The sequence below is a fragment of the Polypterus senegalus genome, chromosome 3 (assembly GCF_016835505.1).
Source record: "Polypterus senegalus isolate Bchr_013 chromosome 3, ASM1683550v1, whole genome shotgun sequence".
Taxonomy (NCBI): domain Eukaryota; kingdom Metazoa; phylum Chordata; class Cladistia; order Polypteriformes; family Polypteridae; genus Polypterus; species Polypterus senegalus.
Window position 1 is genome coordinate 233,045,562 of NC_053156.1, and position 26,286 is coordinate 233,071,847.

At 35.7% G+C, this 26,286-nt stretch overlaps 1 protein-coding gene and 1 long non-coding RNA gene across 3 annotated transcripts in view; one reads left to right on the plus strand and one right to left on the minus strand.

Annotated features, from left to right (window-relative positions):
* tulp1a (TUB like protein 1a) overlaps window positions 1–26,286 on the minus strand; it is a 141,010-nt gene that overhangs the window by 109,138 nt on the left and 5,586 nt on the right. The window lies entirely within an intron of this gene.
* Window positions 587–26,286, plus strand: LOC120525979. 2 transcript variants are annotated; one of them, XR_005633054.1, is made up of 3 exons: window positions 587–867; window positions 1,351–1,467; window positions 25,964–26,286. It is a non-coding gene; the product is annotated as an uncharacterized LOC120525979 (long non-coding RNA). The 2 variants fall into 2 exon arrangements; XR_005633053.1 differs by lacking the exon at window positions 587–867 and having other exon boundaries at window positions 1,228–1,467.

The window sequence follows — 26,286 nt, forward strand, 5'->3', positions numbered from 1 at the left end:
TTTAATTTTTTTTAATGTAAGAAAGTGTTTTGTAAGAGGAGGGGTTAAGTCAAATCGCGCCTTCTTCTGAAGGCTAGCTTCTTAAAAAAGAGAGAGAGAGAGAGAGAGAGAGAGAGAGACAGATATAAAACGAAAGGAATTGACGTCACTTGTGTGGCTGTCCAAGACAATGCCTGAGAGAGGAAGACAGGAAGAGAAGTGAGACTGTGACAGGCCAGGCCACGGGATACCAAAGCCTTGCCAAGTGCACAAGGTTTCTGGTATTCCTATCTCTGGCAGACATGCACATCTGCGGTTATGGGATGCTGCAAAGATTTGCCACTCAGCCACTTACTGAGTGACTGGCTGCTTTTTAAATATCTACACTTTTTCAAAGGAACTTCCACCACGTTTCACTCTGTGCAAACCACCAACATGCATCTCTTACCATAAGCGGAAGAGCATGGTGATTGGTGCCCTTTAGTTGCCACAGCAAACACGCTTTCAAATCAAATCACGCCGCTTAGAAGGAGCCTGCACTAATGCTCTCATTAGTATTCATCATGTGGTGTTTTTTTTTTTTTGGGGTGTTGAAATGGGATAGCGGGGAGCAGAAAGGTAGTCATATCTGAAGGATGCAGTATATATATTTTGTGTAATTCAGTCAGGCGAAAGATAATAGTCAAAGACCTGTTAAATGGTTAGCAGGGACGAGAAAAGTCAGGCATGCAATACCTGGGATGCGTGCCAACTACCGACAAAAGACTCCAAAGCATGCTCACAAGAAACGTTTCCATTTGTCTTTTTCGTGCTTGCTTTTTTATTTATGGAAGCATCTGCAATTGTGACGAAAAACCCCTGCAACTCACAGCTGGTACATCAAGTCATGTAAGTATCTTTTTATTACTGTACCCACTTGTGACAAGGCTTTCTGGAAGACATAGTGTCCTTAAAAAGGGAGAAAATAAACCTTGATGTGTGTCTTTAATGTATAATATATATGTTTTTAAAATACGAGTCCAACTGCTACAAGTTTTGCCACTTGAAAGAATTAACATGTGAAAGATGCGACTTGTCCCTCTCTTTCCTGACATTGCCTATTCAGCGCAGAGGAGACAGTGTTATTTAATGGCTGTGTCTGTGCCAACCGTCTCTCTCTCTCTCTCTCCCTCTTGCTCCCTCCCTCCCTCCCTCCCTCGTTTCGGTCTCTCCCACTTGGCAGCCAGGCCAAAGTGGGCAGGGAGATTGCAGAAAGAAAACAGTTTACAGAGAAAACGGAGGCCGCAAAGCTGCCTGGGCCTGGAGCCACATCCCCTGTTTGAGTGTGACTGACTGTGAGCGCACCCCTCTGCCTTTTCTCTCCCTTTGCAGAGAAGCACGGGGCAAACCAACGTGTTCTCCAGTCCGCGCCCAAGTTTCGCCATGACCCTTTCGGCTTCAGTCTCCTGAGATCCTCACCCTCTCACCTTATACCCATCACACCTCCAGGTATTTAATACTTTTGATATTCCTTAAGCAATACTGATATCGTGCTTTGGGGCTTTAGTTGTAGTCATATCTAAATTTTTTTTAGCCTGTGTCGTTCTCGGCGTGCCACGCCATTTTACCAAGAGTAGGCCCCTGCCAGGTCGGAGATGGTGAACATTGGAAAAGGTGCTTACTGCAATCAAAGCCCTTCTCCGATATAAGAAAGCTTGCCATTTTTCACATCGTTTTAGCAGAGGCATCGGGCCATGAACTTGTGCAAGAAACATTTTAAATTTTCAATGAGGAAAAAAAAAATCACTGGTTACTACAACAAAGATTTGCACAAGTTTGTGTCTTGCATGTTTTCTTTGAAAAAATGTGTAAAGTAAGAGACTGGCGTCGTTTCGTGTGTGCCATAAAGATGGCCTAAACTGAACACAGCAATCAAACCTCTGCCGCCATACTGTGTAGAAATGCTGGAAACGAAGCAGGGTTGGCGCGCCAAAATGGACGCGCACGAAAAAAATTTTCAAAGATTTACTTTTACACTGTCTTTTCTAAGTTTCAATGGAACCATAATATTGCGTGTGTTAATACACGATTAGACAGTTAAAGCCTAAGATACAAGAAACACTGCCATTGTTGAGCATCCTGCATGAAACATTCTCATTTGTCTGTTGAAACCTTTCCCTCGTGTCTTTCATGTGCTGGGTACGCTTGCCTTTCACGACATGTGCTGATCATTTTTGCTACAGTGTCAAAAATATTACTACCACGATCATAAGCTTTCTTCTTATGCACCTACCAGTATCCTGCTTGATGTCCAGATAAAGGTACATACAAGTTTTGTTTTTCATGTATTTTGAAATGGCACATTTATTTCATTCTTAACCTCACAGCAAGCTACATAAAATACACGCACTTATACGAATATATACAAATGGATGTTTAGTACAAAAAACAGCAGCTGTTATTTTTTTAAAAAATGAACGACTTGTGGGCAGTCACACTGAAAAAAATGGCATAGATGAAAAAAATCACAAAAACCATGCCTTCATTTATTGGAGTACCACAAAAAGCATGTTCTTGTGAGAAAGCAATGTAAGCAATTTGCAATAAAACTGTTCAGTATTGTAAATACTGTTTCTGAAGACTCAAAACACTATTCCTAAAGACTCCTTTAAGTGAAAATACTTTTTTTTAACTTCTTCTGGAAATGGAAATTCTTACAGCACTACTTACAGTTTTAAGTTGTTCTACATGCACACACATTTTTATCCAGGTCATGCTTCCCTGTAAAATACTAACTTGATAGGAATTGCTCTTCTAATTTTTTTTTTTTTATTCGGAATAACTTGAACAGTAAATCTGTATTTCAAATGCTAAAGCAAGAATATAAAATATGATCATCCAAGACTATGCTTACAAAACTCAGTGCTCCACCCTGACATGGAAAAAGATTTCTTTTTGTAAATAAGTAATCTTCAAATTATTATGAAACTGGTATCATTGTTCCCAGTTGCTGTATTACATTTTAACATAAAATTAACCTCTCTGGTGAAACTTAGTAATACTAAATTAAATGTAAGGTGCTAAGAGTGCTACTCCAGCTCCTCCAGAAATGATTCTTGCCTGGGAAATCTCTCTCAAACCATCCTGGGTTAATAATTTAACATTGCCTTTTGAAATGCCAGTCCTGTGTGTGTGCAAGTGCACACATTTCACAGGAACTCAAATCCTCCACTAACAGCAGTCTGAGTGTGTTTTTTTTCTGTTTTAATGACCGAACGGCAATGACTTGTTTTTTTGTACTCAGATTTATCATCTACTTCCTTCTGGCGATGGCTCTCCTCAGATGAACTCTGCTGCATGTTTTTGTGTGAACAAGGCAGCTTTGCTTTCCATTTGTAGTGCTTACAATCCCGCCTTGTCTGCTCACCTAAAACCACAGTGACATGGTTGCGAAGTGCAAAGTCCTATTTCTATATAAAGTAGACGCTGAACATGCAGGCTGTATGAAGAAAACACTTCTCTCAGCAGGAATTGTTTCGAAAGCTGACCAGGAAATACTTCTTCCTTACCCACTGCATTTTATATTTCTGTCTTGATATGTTTATTCATATCTGCAGTACAAAACATTGGGAGACAAATTAATTAAAGCAAAACTTCTTCCATACAGTCAGACATTCACGTAGAGAAATTCTCTTCTTGGGGCATTTTAGTTATTTATTGTATTTAATTCTCTATATTTTAAAGTTAGATCTTCCTTTTCGCAAAGGTAAATTTTTTAAATTATAGTGCAATATGTTCACTATGTAAAATAGACATACAGGCCACAAATGAAGAAAATGTAAGATGTTATTCTGGTAAAAGTTCAGCACTCACATTACTTTAAATATCTGAAAGCTAGCATATATATACTTAGTTTCCACAATAGGAACAAGTAAAATTTATACAGAAGTGAAAACAAGCAGATAGAATCAAGGTAACTAGAATTTTTTGAGGACGCTGACAAGGGCAACCAATCATGGTTTGGCCTATTTGGTGTGTATGTGTGTGTGTGTGTGTGTGTGTTGGGGCTGCTTTCAATTTCTAATCTTAATATTATATTGTTATGTTTGACCCTCGCAGTGAGTTTTCCACACTGCTCCTTCCTTTATCGAAACTTCTGAGGGTATGAAGTGCATTAGGTTCGCTCATTTGTTTTTTTCTATTAAATAAAATTAAGATGCATATTGTGATATGTTTTTATTCACCATGGCACTATAATGTGGTAATCTGTTGTATGGATGGACATACAAGTAACAATTTCACTGTACTATGCACATGTGACAGTACTTCAACTACTTTTACTAAAACAATTTGATTTCCACTAAATCAGATTAGACCTGAGTAACCTTGGTATGGACGAAGAAAGTAACTTCAGATAGTCAAAATGTTGCAAGAAAGTAAAAGACTGATCATCAAATAAAAACAGTGAACCATAGCTCTGTTTACAAAGGCACATGGAGAGTGGATAACAAAACGAAGGAAGGCAGAAAAGAATGAGTAAAAGACAAGCAAAATTTTAATACAGAAATTAATCTATAGAAAATGAAAAACTTGCGAAAAAGGCTTAGAATACTTTATACAGTTTCTGGAATGTATACACATTTTCTTATGCAGGATCTATGAAGCAACATGGCTTAAAAATGATTCTAAGCAACTGACTTATGCAGTTAATTTTTAGATACAAGAAAAAATAAAACATACCGGTTTGGGGTTCTGAGAAAAGGATGAAAAATCAATTCCCATACAGTTTTAAAGCATTAAACTATTACATATTTTTCTGTTGTACCAACGGATAGCTATTGTGACAGAGTTTAGTCTTGGAACATTCCAAAAATTCTTCTAAATGAACTAGTTCCTGTCCCCCAGAAACTGATCATTTATTTTTGCATTGAATGAATGTTGAATCTCCAAAAAAACTAGTTAGAATTAGGCTTTCAATCAATTCTGGCAGCTGACTGCCTATAACAAGCGTAACTGACATTAGATATCAAAAAGCTATGTCCACGACAGCAAGGTCCAGGATGCCTTTCACTGCTCCCTGTTCATTCCTGGCTGCCAGGACATAGTTAGACTAATCGGCTGCTGAACTCTCAGGAGACCACAAGCACAAGTCAAACAAGGTCAATGGCAGTGTTACTTCCTGTTGTACAGTTGCTGTGTGTGCAAGTTGGGCGTTTGTCGTTAACATGGATCAATGTAAGAAATGTTTGCTGTGCTTCAAAAGAAGAAAGGTAGCTCAGTGCTATTTACTGAGGTACAGAAACTACTTGGATTTTTTTCTTTTAATTCAGCAAAGACAAATTTTACTGTATTTTCCTCATACTGACAAGCACATTTTGAAAAAAGCACTTGTGTGTTTGCACGTGGAGCTACAGTACAGGCATAAAAAAAGACTTTACTACTGGTAGAAGCTAGGGAATAAGAAGTCTGTGTTTGAGAGGTAAGTTCTGTTTCAATATTTTATTTGCTAAAATGAAATTATGTCATTTGAGCACTTTGCTCTGTGTGCTTGTGTACATTTTAAAATGCAATTATTAAACTGAATTCAGAGGAAAAAAATCATCTAGGGTTAACAGTAAGCCACTATTTTGTTTTACTTTTTCAATTTTTATTTTTCAATAACAAACCTCAACATGCTAAATATTCTACAGTATGTTTACAGTAATTGTACAAATTAAAAGTTCACATTTTTTTTAATATTACTTTCCAGTTGCTGCCCAAGTGGAGTATACATGTTCCCTCATATACCCAAACATTTCTGGTCAATTGACAACTACAAACCAACTTCATACAGGGCTTAGAGTGTTTGTGAGTGGGCTTTACAATATGAATATACAGTTTGGTAGAATTACTTAATATTAAGCAATTAAATTACTAAATCTATTAAGGTAAAATCTGAAAGTTTCACTTTACCTCTTCACCAAGTATTGCTTTATGTCCTGAATTGAAACAGTATTGAGTTTAAATAAGTCAAACAATAGTTCAGGTTGTCATGAAATATGAAGACATCTGCACATACAGTACTTAACCTTTTAAATAAATCACATTACAGTACTCACCCTTGTGTAGTGGGCTCTTTTTGTACAAAGGTACATAATGCATCGAAAATATTTTAAACTTTTACATGGATAATTTGAAAAAACAAAGTTAATGGTCATATTAAAAGTAAAACATACATATTTAAATTAAACAGAAAAATTTAGACCGTGTTATGCAAATTTTTAAAATATGTTATTCATTGATGAATTCTTCAATAACTATGTCGAAAAAAATCACATTACACACTATACTGGTTATATGTAAGGATGTTTATGTATTTATATAATATAAATTAAGATTTACATTGTTTATAATTGTTATATTTTTCTTTTAAATTTATACATACTGCATTTTTTCTTTTTTTATCTGCTACAGATAATATATACTAAAAACTGTATGATATATAAGAATATTATGAATATTATGAAATTACCACAGGAAATACAAATACTATATTTATAAAGTAAAAATGGGCATCATTTAAAATTATTCTACTATCAAACTACTTGATTTATTAGAAACTAAATATTGCATTTATAAAGGCGCTAAACAAATAGCTTTAGAGAAGTGTGACTATGAACTCGACTTCTCTGATACAGTATGTTTTTAGCTGTTAAAATATTCAAACTACATACATAAGCATGACTGAACAGATTTACAGTATTATTAAAATAATGGATATTTGAAACTGATTTGTGCAAAATGAGTTGAAGTGATCTGTAATATAGTAAACTATATTCAAAGTGTGTGGAAAAAATAAAGAATGCATTTTATGCCAATTACAAATTTTAGAATGTATAACATACGTTTGTAAATCCTACTTAGGCTTTTCAGTTTTTGACTGCTTGACTTTGCAATATTTTGAAAAGGTCCTTTAGGTCAGATCCTTAATGCAATCAATTCTTTTAAATTTCCTTCCTCTAGCTTTTTGCACCTCTTTATATGACATAGTATCTTTCTGATACTTTTGGCACTTTTTAAATTTCCTTTTAGTAATACAAGCTCATGTGTTCACGTTAACCTAAGAAGCAGGAGCTGATTTTACATTAGATACCCAATATAAAGAATTCCCTCAGAAGGGGCCGCCAGAGAGATTTGGTTTTTGAAAAATTCAAACGTTGCACAATTTTTCAAGATGATTTCATCATTTCCAACAGGAAAAGCTTGCCGAGTAGTACTTTACAATAGTGCATAAGTTGAAGTATATTCAGAAGTACTTATAATGTATTCTTATTAATGCTTATTTCGACACTGATGTCAGAATTTTTATTGTTTTCCGCCATTGCATTTAATTCTTTTATTTGGAGAAGTGCGAAGGTCTAAGCTGAAGACAGCAGATTTACAGTATATCACTAGGATTATAAAACACAGGGAATTCTCTTAGTTTACACTACCTGCTTGTAGCAACATCTGATGTCTTTATAGGATTCTGAAAGAAGTTAATAAAACAAGTAGGCAACCACTTAATTAGTTTGCAAAATACACAGTTATCCTTACATATGTTTTTGTCACATTATTATAACATTTGATACTTTTACAATCACTTCCATTATATTCAATAAAAAATGTTTACAAACAGAGCATTAAAAGCATTTAAGGACCATTCAGAATGCAAAAAAAACATTATGCAGGAAAAAAATATGTCTATGAGCTAGTAATCTCAGACTGATAACTTTACTTTGATCTTAGTGGACTGATACAAACAAGAGGAAAACATTAGTACGTTAGTATTTCCTGCTAGCAGACCCCTGTTTGCTTTTTCCTTTCAAAACAAACATCAAAATAAATTGTAGTATGAGAATGCTGTAACACAAATGAATAGTCCCACTGCATATTTGCAAACAGCAACATTTTTAATCTGTAAAGCTTCAGTAAAAAAATCTTCCGGAAAATATGCATGATGGTATTTGCTGGTAATACCAAAAATGTTTATGCTGGAGTTAGTTCCAATGCCATTAGTACTATAGTTTCAGTAAAATGCTGCTAGATTAGAAATCTGAAATCAAAATATAGGCTTATACTGTCCTTTTCAATAGAATATGTATGAGAGTATTTACAAATACATAAAAACATATTCTGGCAAATGATGAAGATGACATCAACTGGACTGAACAGGCTTATTGCCATCTCCTTAAAAACATGCCAGTGCTGCATGCACCAGCATTTTAACTAAAGTTCGCCAGGAGAGGACAGAAGTTGAAATAGTATTCTGGATGCGCCTAACATGTAGTGTATGAAAATTTTAACTCTACCTTGAAATAAATAAACAAAACAGAAACTAAGAAGCAGTCTGGGTACATAAATTGTAGCTTTTCAAGTGTAAAAGCATAGATCACCAATGGTGGACTAAAATACACTAACCTCTTTCCATTATCACAGTGAGCCTTATTTGTAGATGGCTATGGCTTGTACGAGGCTTCATGGGGTTTCTGATGGACTTTGTTTTTACACTACTGCTGGCGGTACCTGTGCCTTGAAAGGCAACATACATAAAATCTTTAGATTGGATGATGAAAATATTAAAGAGGAAGAGTTAGGGTTAAAGTGAATGTATTAATTGACCACATTTTGAAGGATAAGAATGGAAAAAAATTTCTGTGAGCCACTATACAGTGATCATTCAGTAATAGATGACTGTATCCTGACTGCAAGCTCCCTGTACATAGGATAAGGTGAGATGCCTCCAGTTTTGATAACTCTTTAGAGCACAATAGCACAATATTACCACCAGATGTACGGATGTTAGCAGTGGGTGTTTATGAGACTGGTGCATGGCTAGAAGTGAATGAGCACAAACAGCTCTGGACTCAGGAGTTGACAGTGAACACCCACAGAGTCCAAGCTATCAAAATGTGATGTCCTACCACTGTCTAAAGTACAAAATCAATAAAATAAGCCAAAAAATTAACTGTTAACAATTATTTACATGGAAAAGCTATAAATGTAGAGGATTATTAAATTACAAAATGAAAACGCCCACAGTATTTATTTCCTAGGCTATACTTCAGTCACATAACTATGTACCAGAAATATCCACTCTCCCTCTGGCTACAAATGCAATTACCTCAGGTACATCCCATAACCAGAAATGGGAGATTTTTTTTAAACTGGTACAAGGAAAGCAGCTGAAAACTAGTCTTATGTTGTGCTAATGGCTACGCACAGTAGTGAAAAGGGGCTTTTTGTGGATAAAATGTGCTAAAACAGATCAGGAAATGAAAGCACATGAAAAAGATAAGAACAAAGTGGTTGATTTTGCAGAAGTTTGTCCTACTGTTCTCATAAACAACATTGAAGTTATTTTCATCCATTAGCATATACTTGCCATACTTTAAAAAAGTAAAACATAAAAACGAAAATATACAACTGTTACTATGCTAGTAAGTGTGAGCATACCCCTGCAGAATCATATCAAAAAGTTTTACAAAAGAACACCATTAAACACCTAATATTTTATGCTTTATAACTAATCACTAACACTTTATAGTGTTACTCAAAAAAAAACAAAACGAAAACTTAAAAAAAATATTACTCATTAAAGAGGTATCATACAGACGTGTCCAAACCAATTTCAAAAATGAATACTCACAGTTTTTCCTTAATCTTTTCTTAATCTTACAAGTGTTCAATATTTCATCCCAGATTCTTTGAAGCATATCATCATGGTTGACACAACAATCCATATTCCTTTCAAGCTCCAAAAAATGAGAAAAAATTAACGGCATCTCTACAATGTGGTACATACTACATGTTAAAGTGATACTTTGCTTTTTAATAGTATATGTCATTCACCTTGTATGTTTGAATTTCTAAGTATTCAAACTGGGCCTTCAGAATATGATTTCCATCTTTAGTGCACATATGAATGTCAATTACTGTGCTTCTTGCCACAGTTAATACAGGCTGTTTTGCTTCATAATGTAAGAAGCATTCTAGTTAAATACTGAAATCACATGGTTCCTAGGGCTGACCTAAAGTTTGGGCATGCAACACCTACTATTTCAAAATAATTTATACCATACAGCATGTAAAGGTGCAATTATTTAAATTATTATTCCTCCACTTTAAAGACAATATTTAGTGCAATAAAAATAAATCATTGTTTCTTGAAACATGCCATTTGAATCAGATAATGAAGGACACAAAGAAAAAAAATGCAGGACTGAAGCTATACAGTCAGAGAGAAAGACTAATGGCTCTCCGCCACCCTGCACAGCACATCCAAGATGAGCAGAATGCTATTTGCACAACTGAGCAGACCTTGTCCCCCTAATATTCAACAGCTTGGGCTTAATGCTTGTGACATCAAATGTGGCCAGATGGTGAGCTGCTTGCTGCCAACAAGACTGTAGCTGTGCTAAAGCCAAAGTAGAGAGACAGTAGGTGGGAGGATGCAGGCACCAAGTATTACAACCAAAAACAAGGAAGAAAGTGAATTAATGATGAAAGCTGAGCTAACTAAAGGGAAAAATTCACACCTGCATTGTTTAAGTTCAAGATCAAAATTGCTGTCAAGTATCCATAATATATTGTTAGTCTTACTTGCATGTGTCCCACAGACTATTGACAGGAGTACAACAAGCAATTACTATACCAATAACAGTGAATGCAACACCATACATTAAATAAAGTACAAGCAGTAACAAGTACATTAAATAATGTACAAGCATTCATGCAATTATCTGTACTAGCCTTATGACCTGTGGGAAAAATACTCCTGAAAGTGGTGGTGTGAGTACTAACAGTAGTGTACAATTTACCTGAACAGAGAAAGGGGAAAAATGCATGTGCTGGATGTACAAAATTTCATAAATAATTCTGTTTGCCTTTCTTAGGAAACAAGTGTTACTGTATATATGTTGAGTTGAACGTAAACAGTATTTTGAGACAACTTCTCCTGCCTCTGTAGTGCTTTGCAGTTCTAATCTGAATAAATAAAACACCAGGATTTAATGTAGCCATAGAGGACAGACTCAACTGTGCTCCAATTAAAAAAAGATGGTGAGCATCGAAGGAGACGAGCAGACTTTGCCCAGACACCCAAAGAAGTAAGGGCACTGACAAGCCTTCTTGATTATACTTGAGATGTATTGTGCCCACTACAGGTTGTCAATAATAGTGACTTCTACAAATTTAAAACTACTGACCCTCTCCACAGCAACCCCTCTGAAGCAGACCTAATATTCACATAATATTAGATGCAGATTGCAGTCCAGAGTATTCAACACCAATGTCATTAACTCTACAAAGGAGTAAAGCTCCTTGTATCCCCTATGGACACTCTGACTACATTAACCTCTTCCACATTTCAGTGTTTTATTAATTAGTAAGAATTCATCACTTGTTTATACTGTACATGTCTGTATTGCTTATAGCAATTAAGGAGGGTCATTTTGATGTAAAAGGCAAAAAAAAATACATCAGTCAAATGAAACCTTGTCGAATAAACAAGAGTGACTATGCTTCTGCAAGGGTAAACAAGATGCTTAATGTGCTAATTACCTCAAGTTGAGAAGTTCATATTGGCACTAACTATTAAGACATGTAGATACTGTAAGTTCAAGTCACAAAATGTTGTTTAAAGGGTGGCAATAGAGCAGCATACAAAAAATAAAATGTTAATGATTATCATGCCACAATATTGCATTGCTGCACACATGGTCTTAAAAATACTTTTACTTCATTTACAGTGTTACATTAAAGTAGGCTTCTAAGAAACAAACATCAAAAAAATCAGACGAAGAATAGTTATTGCCTAGAGTTTGTGACAGATAGGGGGTGCTATTGCTCCCTTGAACCCCTGTCCAAGACTTCAGACACCAGATAAATGTCCAAATGTTGACTTTATTAATTCTGCACAGTACACAAAGCACGCTCTCCTCCACAATACTCATTCAAATATAATAACAATAATAAACTCTCCACCACTCCCAGACGCGTTGCCCTCCTACAACCCAGCTCAGCTCCTCGTCTGGAGTTCCCGGAGTCCTTTTATATTCCCTGACCCAGAAGTGTTCCCAATCCCCAGTCCATGTGATCCTGTATCACTTCCGGGTCAGGTAAAAAGTCCTTTGCTTCACCCTGGAAGCACATCATTTCCCTTTGTCCTTGTGACTCGGACGTACTTCCTGGGCGTAGGGTCATTGTTCTCCCCTACAGCGTCTCCTAGTGGTCCCCATGGCATCCAGCAGGGCTGTGTATAAAAACTGCAATGTCCATGATGCCCTGCTGGTCTTCGGGGAATCTCCAAACTGCAGGGAGGGCTCCACCTGGCGGCTTGGGAGTATTGGCCGGGATAAACGGCCGGCCATACACCACAAGTTTAAATTAGAATTGTTTTTTGCTCTTCAACTTGACAGTCATCTCTCACCATTTACTACTTCTTTCTGCTCCTTGGTGTTTGGCCAGACATCTATACACTGGGCTCGGAAGTGGAGATAAAGTAGAATTTTTAATTATAATATGCACTTTTGAAATATATAACCTACTATATGTATGCAGAGTATAGACCAATTTTTGGATATTTGCACAATTATTGATTTTTTCCTGTTCTAGCATGCAAATATGCCAGTGAGACGTTGCTTCTTTTTAAAATGTTTAATTATACAGTTTAAACTGAGCTAGAATTACATTTACTAGTATGCGAAAAGCCTAAGGCAATCCAATAAGGCAGCTAGCAGTTTTCACTCTGAAGCTATCAGACTGTACTGCTGAATTTGTGTAGCATGCCTGAGGGAATGAATATATTCTTTCACTTTAAACAGATGTATCAGTAGGAGACCCCCTTTCCACTGACATGTTTCACATAGTTTCCATACGAGTTTTTTTTTCTGATAAAGGCTGCAGTGAGCTGATATGTGTGGTACATCACTAGCACACGCATATCATTTTTGACGTACATTAGTGCAGTTCACAGCAAACACATGTCAAGGCATACTACAAAATTATCCAAACTATGGATTGCATGTGACATCAGGAGGAAGACAGAAGATCAAAATGTCACACAAAAAATGCCAAAAAGTACATATCAAAATATAGCAGAGGAAATGTTCAATTCAGGCTCATTTTTGCTCACTTTAAGACAATCTTAGATTCTAAAAAATAAATCCTGCAGGATAATAATACAAGTATATTTAAAGGGTTTGCCATGTGCAGGGTTCCCAAGAATTAGGAATAAAATAACGTGTAAGAAATCATTTTTCTTAAGAGAAGAAAAATACTTACATTTGAAGTCCACGCTCATTGAAATATTTGGCTTTGATGAAAACAGCATAAGTAGCAATTTAAGGGAACAAAAGTATATTTAATCAATCTACAAAAAAATTAAAAAATTAAAGTAAATATTTTAGTTTAACAATTCATTCCCATAAATTGATTCTTTGAACAAAAGCCACTGGAAACAATTTCAGCTTTAAGCTTTCTTGGATATGTTCACATCAGCTTGTACAACTCGACCCAACTTAGTCAAGCTCTGTCAGGCCTGATGGACAGCATATGTGAACTACATTCTCTGTGTCTTTCCTTATAAATTCAATGGATTCAAACCTTGGCTTTAGATTAGATGTGCCATTATTAATAATAGTATACCAATGTTTTATATAAGGTCTTTATTTTGTCTCACTTTCTTGAGCATAATGTACCTTTTGGTTTCACAAAATGATTTACAATTTACAGCACCACCAATCATGTTCCAACCCTAGGAGGATTATTTCAGCTTTAGGTATTGTGTGTTTTTCCTGTGGAAAGTTGAAATACTGCCCCAATCACTTGAGGCTGTCCCTCAGAAGACTTTTTTCAATACTTGGCTCCATTCATTGTTTTGTCTTATCATGATGGTGACACAATGGCTGCTGCTGAAAGGTATGCCCTTAACATGACACTACCAACTTCATTCTTTTTGAAAGTGATGATATAACTCTTGAGATGAGCTATTGTTCAGTATGCTCCAGACATACTCTTTGCATTTGGGTAAAAGTGTTGCATTTCTTTTCTATCATATCAGAAAATTCTTTTACCATATTCTCTTAGAAATAGCCACATGCCTTTTAACAAATTCCAGAAATCTTCCAGATAGCTTCCAGCTATCCAGTCCTCCAGACAGACTATTATATCACAGACGAAAGAGGCTATAACTTTGAAGTACTGCAAACATTGCTGGCCAATTGCACTCATCTCTAGAATTAAACTCTTTGGTCATGTGATTCTTGCACTATCTGGCTACCGTGGGATAAACATCCGCTCTACTATGAGCTGCTTTACATTATAATTGATTTTACAAACCTTTCAGAATGTAGAAATATTCTGTATTCGGACTTGGTCTTCAGGCTAAGGTGGCTATTCTAACAACTGTAGTATTTTATGCTATAAAAAGAGGTGTATTTCTCCTAAAATCATAATAACAAATTAAAGTGCCAAGAGAAGGACTCCATTCATTGTCTAGAACTGGACAACATTATAAAGTAATCTGCTCAAATAAGTGACAGGAAACTGAGTTTAGAAGATAACAAAATGAAACAATCCAAGGGAAGCTGAATATTTTGTGAAGGCTCTGTATAAACTCAACTTAAAGCTACTAGAACAATCAAAATAATTACTCATGCTTCATTTCTGACAAAATCGATCTCTTTAAACAATGGTATTAAAGAAATAACATTACATATGATTCACAAACCTTATTGTTTATTCATATTAACAGTTACATTGTTATTCATACCTTTAGGAATGTTGCAGTCCATTTCTTTGGTTTCCAGTATTTTTTGAATTTTGTAAACTGGACCTAAAGTATTTACTTGCACCATGTTCATAACAAAATAAGAAAGCTACAACAAAGCACAGATGTTTAGCTATGACAATTTGCATTTAAATAATACTGATAATGTAGGTAGTGTTGTTTTGATTTCATTTTGATTTCATTGTATCATGATATTACAAGCTAAAAAATAAACTCTTATTTAGGCATTGTTTTGAATCTGGGAAAACTTGAGTTTTATTGTTGCACTTCATAAACTGATTTGCAGACCCGTAGTTTAAGGTGGTAACTGAAGTTATTTTAGTCTAGCATATTGTATGCAAACAATATCTGGCAATAGGGTGGTAGAGGATCGACTGTTGAGAAGAGCTGTAGCAGTCTGAGCCAGAATATTTTCATCTGTATTCAGACAAATACAAAATGATTTCTTGGTATCAATTATGTAAGTTCTGGCCATCACACTCATCCAGGGTATATCTCCAAACTATTCTGTGATCATGATTATGTTTCTTACGACAAAATGATGGAGGAAAACAAACAACAAAAAAAACCTTGAACAAATTGCTTATGACATTCATCTATAGGAATCATTTTTTTAATTTGCCAAAGCCGTCAATGTTATACTAAAATAAAAATTCTGTGTTGTAAATGAAGTACTGTTGTTATTTCCATTAAGCCATGCTTGTTAAAACATTTTTAATCAACTATCAAAACTATGTCATTTCAGAAAAATGTTTTTGTAGATGAAAGAAGAGCTGTGAGCAGTAATCTAAATGAAAGCATAAAAGCTTAAGTTTAATAACCCATCATTATTTTTGGAACTTTTACAGGTTCAATGACAGGTTCATCACTTTGTTCTCACTAACCTAGTAGGCAAGAAGATGACTTTACATTATGATTTCTTCAGATAAATAATGGAATATTAGCAAACATTTCAGCATCAATGAGCTTTCAAGTGCACGTACACATATACATACATACACATACTGTACATACACATACATACATGCTGCTGATTTAGGAAACTATTCAGACCCGTTTACTTTTTTCACAATTTTTGCAGCTTTGTGCTAAAATTATTTCCTCTACATCAAGCAACACTCAATACCCAAAAAATTACAAAGTGAAAACAAAATTGTAGACGTTTTTGCAAATTTATTAAAAATAAAAAATGAATATCACATTGACACAAGTATTCAGACCCTTTGCTATGACACTTGACATGTAGCTCAAGTGCAACCTGTTCTTTTGATCATAATTGCGATGTATTTACAACTTGTTTGGAGTCCATCTGTGGTCATTTGAACTGATCAGACATGATTAGGAAAGGCAGACAGACTCTTGTTATATAAGGTCCTACAGTTAAGAATGTGTATGAGACAAAAAACCAAACCATTAGGTCAGAGAAATTGACTGCAGCGCTTACAGACACAGTTATGTTGAGGCACAGATCTGGGGAAGGCTACAAAAATTCCAGCAGCGCTGAAGGTTCCCAAGAACTCAGCTGCTTTCATAATTAATTAAATTAAAATGGAAGGGATTTAGAACAACCACAACTCTTCCTGGAGAAGGTCGCATGGTGAAACTGAGCAATTATGGGAGAAGGACCATGGTAATTGAGGTGAAAAAGTACATGACGGTCACTCTGGCTGAGCTCCAGAAAATCTGTGTGTAGATGAGAGGGATTTCTAGAAGGACAGCCATCACTGCAATACTCAACCAATCGGCTTTATGACAGAGTGGCCAGACTGAAGACACTTCTCAGTAAAAGACCCATGGAAGCCAACTTGGTGTTTTCAAAAAGACACTTAAAGAACTCTTGGATTGTGAGGAACAAAAATTCCTGGTCTAGTGAAACCAAGAATTAGTCTCAGGCCTGGAGGAAACTAGGCACAGCTCCATCAGCTATGCAATACTATTCCAACAATGGAGCATGGTGGTGGCAGCATCATGCTGTGGGGCTGGTTTTCAGGGGCAGGGACTGGGATACTGGATAAGGTTGGGGGAAAGCTGAAGAGAGCAAAGTACAGAGATATCTTTAACAATGACCTGCCCCAAAGTGCTCTGGACCTCAGACTAGGCCAAAGATTTATCTTCCAACAAGACAATGACCTTAAGCACAAAGCAAAGACAACACACAAATCCTCCCATTTAAACATCCCTGAAGACAGCTGAAAATAGCTATCCAGCAACAGTTTACATCCAGCCTGACAGTGTTTCAGAAGATCTGCAGATAAGATTGGCAGAAAATCCCTAAATTCAAGTGTGCAAAGTTTGTTAAATCATACCCGCAAAGACTCCAGGCTGTAATCAATGCCAAAGGTGCTTCAGCTAAGTATTGAGTAAAGCATTTGAATACTTTCATCAATGTGACATTTCAGTTTTGCATTTGCAAAAATTTCTAAAATCCTGTTTTTGCTTTGCTGTGCTGAGGTACTGAGTGTCTCTTTAAATAAGGAAAATGAAAAAGTGTGCGTGTATATATATAGCATATTAAAAGAGATATTTTTCTCACAAATATTAAGATAGCAGTGAAAACACCAGCCTACTATATTTTATCCATTCCATTCCAATACAAGATCATGCAGAAATGGATCCTTTTCTAGTTGAAACAGACTTATGGCAGAAAACAATATTGAGCGGGATGTCAGATGCCCAGAGGACACACTTTTGAATGTATGGTTAATGATATTGGATGGATGGATGGTGATGTTTTAGAAAAATGAAAATTAGCTGACATATATTTTTTGATGTTTGATATTTGTTATTAATAATGCTGTATCTAGTAAGTGGGGCATTTTTACGCACTGCATCTCCCGTTCTGCCATAGTGCTGAGAACGACTGCACAGAGAAATGGGGCGTGCCCATTTATGCAAATGAATGGCATTTGTTGAAGAGAAGTGAGGGGAGCAAATTTTGGTGAAGCTCGAAAAAGAAGCACTTAGCAACTGCTTGCCAGGTGCTGTGGCTGTGAGCATAGTCAATTTTGCGCAACTGATCCAGTTAGTACATATCATCACCACCCCCATTTTATCTGCAACCTTGTGCAACTGCTGAACTGGAGACTACAATTCCCATCAGTCAGTGTGCAGCTCCAGACAATTTAATGACAAAGTTTAAATATCAGCATAGATAAAAGCATCATGTAATCAAATGTAGCAACTGCTGCAATTTTTTTACCCTTAACCACCTTTGGATAACTATTTTATTGTCTCACTCAGTTACACTGTTTATCTTGGAGCAGTGTTTCCCAACCTTTATGTAATTGGGACCCATTTTTACCTTTTAAAATTTCTTGACAAATCACAAACAGAATTTGAATAGTGGGGGAGTGGAGTCCCCTTGGTGAAACAAGCACAGTTAGAAACAGGGAAAAATATCCCACAGCTTTTTTGACCACTTCAGTGGAGAGAGGGATGGGACACATGTGACAATAAATCTGAGATAAACTAATTACACAGCATTATATTTTAATCAGTGCATAGCCTTGTGTTTTTGCATATCATCATAATGATCAGGACTAAGCACCTTTTGAAGTTAAAACAAAAAAACAAAGTCGAATAAAAAAAAATGCAAACTGTGGAGCCAACCCAAGATTGAATGAAATGAAGCATGATTTTTTACAGTTGTTGAAGATGTTGTTCTTCAGAATGTGATAAGAAATAAAGAGGAGTAAGTATGAGCGAGTAACAATAATTAGTAACTTTTAATTAGTAACATTTGTTCAAATTCATTGTATATTGAGGTAGTACAAATTTTAGGGGTTGATGCTAATGGAAAGTAAAGATTTTAAGCAGTTTATAGCTTTGAATGAATCCATTTTAATTCACCTTTGTAACATTACTGAATACTACTTTAATACAGAGTTCTGCTACAATCTCTTTCACACCAGCACAACCAAGGACTGTATGTTACATGTTCAACAGTAAACGGCTCAGGTGAACTAATAATATTAGACCCTGTTTTACAAAATACAAATATTGTATAAAGAAAAGTATTTAGTCACATTAGCTACAGCTGCAGTAACATAGTTTTGAATATGCAATGGGAAGTCTGAAATTAGGATTTAAGAGTTGTAGTGGCGTCAACACTATCAACTTCCAGACAGTGTTCAGATGCCATTAGGAAAGCTAACAAGTTGTTAGGCTTTATAGCGGCCTGATGTGTAGAGTACAAGAGCAAGGAGGTTATGCTCATGCTTAATAACACACTGGTGAAGCCTCATCTGGAGTACTGTGTGCAGTTTTGATCTCCAGTGCAGTGCTCCTACAAAAAGGATGTAGCAGTGGTGCAAAAAGTCTAGAGAAGAGCGACTAGGCTGATTCCATGGCTACAGAGCATGAATTATAAAGAAAGATTAAAAGAGCTGAGCCTTTTCACTTTAAGCAAAAGGAGTTGAAGTGGAGACATGATTGAAGTGTTTAAAATTATGGAGGGATTTAGTGTAGTGGATTGAGACTGTTATTTTAAAATGAGTTCATCAAGAACACAGGGACACAGTTGGAAACCTGTTAAGGGTAAATTTTCCAAAAATATTATGAAGCTTTTCTTTATACAGAGAACTAGAGACAAATGGAATAAGCTATCAAGAAGTGTGATTGACACTTCGATTTCTATGGATTTTTAAACCTAGACTTAATGTTTTTAAGAAGAATTAAATGGATAGGACTGGTGAGCTTTGTTGGGCTGAATGGCCTGTTCTTGTCTAGATTGTTCTAATGTTTCCAGGTAGTTCTGATTCATCCACTTAACCATTGGCACTATAACTGAGACCCACTGTCCTAGAAAATTTCCTGGGCAAAGTCAGGTAAAACAACTAGTAGAGCATATATATGAACTTATAACATCTTATAATTGTATCTCTTGTAGAAGCAGCTTTCAATGTGCCAAGAGTGTTTTATTCAGCTTAAATTGAAAACATCAAACATGAAATAAAATCAAAGAATTGGAGAATAACAAATGAAAATATATACCAATAAAATGTTATTATCCCCAATAATACAAGAGTGTTTTGATTATGGTAAATACTCCACAACCATGTAACTTTTGAAATCTACAAAAGACAAAACTATAAAACATTTAGAACAGGTATTTCAGTTCTAAATATGTATATATAAGCGTGCTGGATTATTTTTGTTGAATACAGATAACAATGGAAATATTGTATGTGTTGTTTGACAGCTGAGGTTAAGACTTAACTAACCACCATCTAGCTCCTTGCCAAATCGTAAAATTAGATAAGTCATGATATGCAAAACCACAGAATTTAAGGAGGGTTTACTTTCTTTTTTATATGCCAGGACAGCATCCCTAGGTACATCTTCAGTCTAGAATAAATGTCACTAATATGTGTCCAAAATGTTAGAAATGCTTTTATTATACCAAACCAAATCACATAGGAAAGGTAAATAAAATGAGAATACAAAGTAGTACATGAAATTGACAATAAATTATCCCTGGTGCTACACCATACCGCTATACAGTTTTCCAAATACCAATGAAATTATTACCTTAATATAGGTGTTGTGCAGTTTGTCAGGTGACGTTGTTATTAATTTGCTTCTTGATTTCTCCAAACATTAAATATTTTTTTTATTTTTTTTTAAAAATATGAAGAAAAGACTATGACGGAAAGGTTTCAGCCTTGCGCCCACTGCTGCTGGGATAGGGTCCTACTCATCAAGATCCTAAACTGGATTAAGTAGGTTTAACAATATTTTACTAAACAAAAGAAAATATGCTATTTGGGTGTTTCATCACTCATTTATGGCTAAACAGATCATTTCTATTTTTTATATAACAAACTTAAGGGAAATGCCAGGCTTACACAAACCTGAGCAATCCTTTGCCTTTAATTAGCCAGGCCTCAAAGGCAGCTTGTGGTCTGACTGCTGCTTTCACTCTTTGGCATCCTAAGCCGGATATCTCTGCTGCCACCTTCAAGCTCAGAGGAATGTCTCCCTCTGACTCTGGCACCCTTACGTAATTTATTTCACATTGGCATACATAAAATAGTAGTCTCCATCAGCAACTGTGGATTTCTCCCTCACAAATCCTTTATATGTCTTACACCTGTACTGTGCCAACCAGCTTTAATTTAAATAAGAATTAATCAATAAATTTCACTTTCACTAATTTGTATAAGAAATCATTGTTCAATTTATTTTTGAAAATGTATACAAACCTTTATTACAACATTACTGTTAAAGGCACTTTTTTAATCTACAAAAAGCAGAATATATTTTCACTATCATAATAATCCCAGTGTAGCCTATGTCACAAAATATCATTACTGTTAAATCTTAATTACACCCTTCAGCTCATCCTCATTTATTCCAGCTCAGCAAACATAAGCCTGCTCTAATTTAACCTAATTGCTTGCCAAAATATTTTAAGTAATGTCTATGTTAATTGGACTAAAGAAAAAGCTTAGATATTAATGAACGCGTGTTTTTTTTTGGAATCGCTTGTTATCATGCAAATTTATGCAAAAAGCGTTAATCCCATCCTAGACTTGCACCAATATTTATCATTCCAGAGTCCTATGCCATTGCTCCTCTTGTGTCACTTTCTCCTGTTTATAAAAGTACACAATAGAGGCTTGAGCCAGTCTGAACAGTCACCAGTGTTCCTTCTCTTAAGTTAGCAATAACAATAATGCTTGATCACAGAACAACAGTGAATTTGTTGCTGAAATGTTGTGAGACCTTTGATCTTATACAGTAGATTTCAATCGAGAACAGGCATCTTTGAGTAAATTGTGGTTTAAACCACATACAGTATTCTATAATTGGTAAGGTAAATAATTTTTGAAAACTTTGTTCAAAGTAACAAATAAAAGCTGAAGTGGCTTAGGATAGATTTTAGGTTTAAGACAGACAATGAATTAATTTGTGAAGAGGGAGCTGTAGCTTATAAAAATAATATATAGGAAATATGCAATGAAGGTAACACAAAAAGCACATTAGAAAATGTCTGAAACTGCTCCACACTAAACAGAGGAAGCACAGGACAAACCTGGAAATTCTAATGAACAATCAGTGAATGAATGCAAAATAATTTGTCAGTCATTTAAGAAAAATCATTTCCCCAAATCTTTTCTCAACTGTGCACAAGTCTCAGGACTAACTGCCACTGCTGCTGTGAACATAATAAATCAGAGAGTTCAGCAAACATCTTAAAAGCATGAAGACTTAATTCTCGATAGACTAAACCATCCATGATAGTGCATATGTTTACTCAATTAGCAAATATTTACATGTAAACAACAGGACCAAATGAGCCTATTATATTTAGTGTTTCATAACAACACTTGAGGGACAAAAACTATCATTTGTACTTCTAGACTTTGTTGTAGTTTGGATGGTATCAAATCATACTGGAGTTTATCAGATTTAATCAAATATACCAGTCACAGCAATGAAAAACAGCACTGCACTGCACTGTAAGTGAGAACCAGGATCTTAAATTCAATTCTAAATTCTTCTGGCTGCCAATGGAAGGATGATAACTTTGGTGTAATTAGAGACCTTCTACTGGATCTAGTTAAAAGACTGGCAGCTGTGTTTTATACAGTTTACAGACAGTAGAAGACAAATTTACTCAAACATGTAAACAATGAATTACAATTTTCTGGGTAAGATGAAATAAAAGCATGGATAAGCATTTTGACCCCTGTCTTAGTGACCACGGTTTTAAGCACAGAAAGGTTTCTCAGATGGAAATAAAAACAACAACTGAGAGACCTGACATGGGCATCAAAGGTGAGAGATTAATTAAAAATGACACCCATGTTAAGAAGACACGTTGAGTGGCGATAGATATCTTTGTGAGCCTTTGACTAATGACAGGATATACTTCAGGAGGAGCAAAGATCAAGCCTTCTTTGGATTTAATCGTAAATAATTGGCAGAAAACCAATTATTAACTTCCAGCAGGCAAACAGCTAGGGATGCTTGCTTGTGTAACTGCTGAAGCTTGAAAGAGTAGTGAAGCTGGATGTCATCAGCACAACAGTGATAGGAGACTGCATTAAATGACAAAATAATCTGAGCTCAGGGTAAAATATATAACAAAAACAGAAGGGACCCAAAATAACCAAACACATCACATGACAGCAAGGGACTGGTAGAAGTGTACTCACCCACACAGATGGAAAAACTTCTCTCAGCTAGGTATGATGAGAATCAAGCCAAGGCTGTACCCGAAATGCTCACAAGATTATGCAATCTGTTGAAGAGACCCATGCGGTCAACAGTGTCAAAGGATGCACTGAGATCTACCAAAATGTATACTTAACACTCTTCAGTATCAGCAGCCATAAGTAAATCAATGTAGTAGCATTTCTGGAAGCCTGACTGATAAGGGTGTAGCACCATAAGATTTTAAAAGAAAATCATCCACCTGCAACTTAACAACTTGTTCCAGAATTGTAGCAAAAAATGAACACTAGAATTCCTGAAGTCTATGAAAAAACTCATAATCCCAGCCCACCTTAAATCCATTCACACCTCTACCATCAGCGTCTTTTGTTTTGTTAATGTTTTGATCAGCACAAACAGCAAGCAGCCTGCTGTCCCATCCCCTGCCTTGACGGAGCTCAACTTGGGCAAAAAGTTCTCCCAGCTCAAGCCAAGGCTCCTTATCTGCATGTGATGTGCCTGGATTTGCATATGGTAAATAATACAGTACATCGTTATTTGGAATACATGCATTTCATGTGTGTTCCATGTCGACAAAGATCTGGGTAAGTGTAGGAGCTTTGGAGATTGAAGTAGAGCACGGAGTAGCCCAGGGTTACGCCCACAATGGACCATGCCTTCATTTACCGTAGGTCTCAGGCAATCCACCAGCCCATAAAAATCAGCATGAATGATGGGCCCCTAATATAAAGCTTTAATTAAGCCTGGAGCAAAATTCTGGGAACAATACACTAAAAACCTCAACTGCAACACAGTCAGCAGCTTTAATACAAAAATGGGTTTATTCAATTAAACACTTGTGCAGAGTGGAACAGTAGAGTTGAATTTCATTTATAGTTTCTGTTTTCTTTTCAAGTAGGACACAAGCACCTTGCCATACTATTTTGCATGAAATGTGGTACATTAAAGACTGTAAAATAATGTATTATCTTTAAAGGCTGTAAAAGGATTTATTATTCTGTTGGCCTACAAAAGATTTTCTATAGTTGTAATAGGTGCTTTATTGGGTATTCTAAAAATTTCTAACAAATGACTGGGATGACACATACCTTCAGTGTAAATGTGAAACAAAAAATCTCAGCCTCATTGTGGTCCAAGGCCATGTTGAACCAAAATTTGCCGTGTTACTAAAAACTATCCATTAGAACTCCCTAAGTTTACATTACAAACAGCTGAAAAACAACATATCATTCCACTGTTTTGATTTATCTATAAAAGTGCATTTCTACAGAATGCCTTGTCTAATGTTCAAGGTAAAATTTACAAATGTTTTCTACATGGATTTACAGAGTGTCATAATGACCCCAAAGCCAGGTTCTGCCAGAATGCTCCACAGAACTAAACTTGTCTTCTCAGGCAACGGCAACTAAAATGGCTGATATGCGGCCATTTTGTTTCGGCAGCAGAGGCGTTTTTGTTTTTTTTTTTTAACGTGAGCAGTGCTTTGGGAAGGCAGCTGTAGGAGGCCATGTTTAAATTCAGCTGTTTATTTCTGCCTGTTAAACAGCAAGCTTCCGAGGGATTGCCTGTTTGGATTCAGCCCAGATTTTGACGAAATGGGCATTAATTCCTGGCAAGCACAGAGCAGTTTTCTAAATCGAATGCCAGCATTCAGGATGCCAGTGAGTTACTCTTAGAGATTTCACAAATGAACAGTTAGTTTTTTTTTTGATGTTCTTTTCTGTATTTTATTACCTTGTTTCATTTTTTGTTAAACAATCCACAGTAGTTGCAGGTGTATTTACGCCTGATATTGCCCCTATGTTTTGTGTGCTTATTTCTTTTTGGTCACAAGACATGCTGCCTACTTTCAATGTGCTCTAGCACTGAATGAAATGCTGCTGCTTTCATTATCCAATATAATTATATTCATTTTACCTATTGTAGCTTTAGCTTATTCAGCTACAAACCAACATGCAACATGTTATTTTGGTGTATTAGTAGGACTTTTTAATGCTGTATTATTTCTTGAGCTGAAAAGTGATGCCCTTTTGAGCATGCTAAATGCAAAATCAACTGCACAACTGCAACTGCTTATCTTTATAGAATTACATTTAGTACTTGTTATACTGCTCTACACGCTCTGGCATGTCTGCATTCAGATCTGTCCTAATCAAATGGGAGTGACGACTAATTCTGGAGACCCAAAACTCTCTTGCATTTTGAACAGGAAAGCCTTTATGTAGCAGTGGCAGTATAGCACCATCAATCAAATGAAGTAGCAGAAGGAAGAGTATCACTGACCTGCAGGTCTAAAGGCATTAGAGTCGAAATATAAAAAAAAATATGGCAAAGTACAAGGAAATTTTTAAATTCAATCAGCTTTAATATTTTTCTTTTTAATGGTTAATAGATGCAATGTGTCAACGATGTCTTTCCACATAAAGTAAAATCCTATGCTTCAGTGGAGGCGGGATGCCATCATATGACATTGGACACGATTTATCAGATGTTTATCACCTGTTTTGGATTAATATGAAAATTTAAAAGACCCCTGATTGCTGATAAGAAAAAATTATTTGCATTTTATCTTTAGATATACCATAACACTAAAATTTAAAAAATATGGTTCCAGGTGATTTAAAGATCATAAAACTGACAATAATTTATTGTGAAATCATCCTGTATTGCATTATGTCTCTGATGACTTTAGCAGGAAAGATCAAGGCAGTTACCCAAAATGTTTATGTAAATGATTTGCATACTTCTATTCCAAACATTTAGCAGTAAGACATATACTAGAAAGGTATTTGGCAAGCTACATTTTTTTAATTAGCTGAAAATGATCTACAAAAAGATTCAAAGAGACACGGCAGAAATTAAAATAAATAACATAAAGGCATTAGAACCATGTAGTTACTTTATAAAACTGATCTAATGGTAAAGATCACCGGCAGGTGAATCTTTCTTTTTGGTCTTTTAAGTTTTTGTAGTTTTTAATGCTCACTCTAAACTTTTTCTTTTGTTTGCCTACAGGAAATGGAGTTTGCTTACCAGGAGATAACCTCTTTTTTGATGCTGTCCTTGGGGCTGAGGTAGTAGATTGAATAGTTGTGGGGAATCATTCCTTCTTGTGTGATAACTATACAATCTACTGTCTTTCCTAAGGAGACAGCCGAATCACCCATAAGAAAAAGACTACAGGTGGAACTGCACAAATAAAAAGCCAAGGACAAGATGGACTGGCATTCAAAAGGGCAAAGAGGGCATTTTGATACTCAGAAATGTTTGATGGCCTTATTACTGTAGTATATACTGGAGTGCTCATAAATAGAAAAGAGTTGAACTATATTATTTTA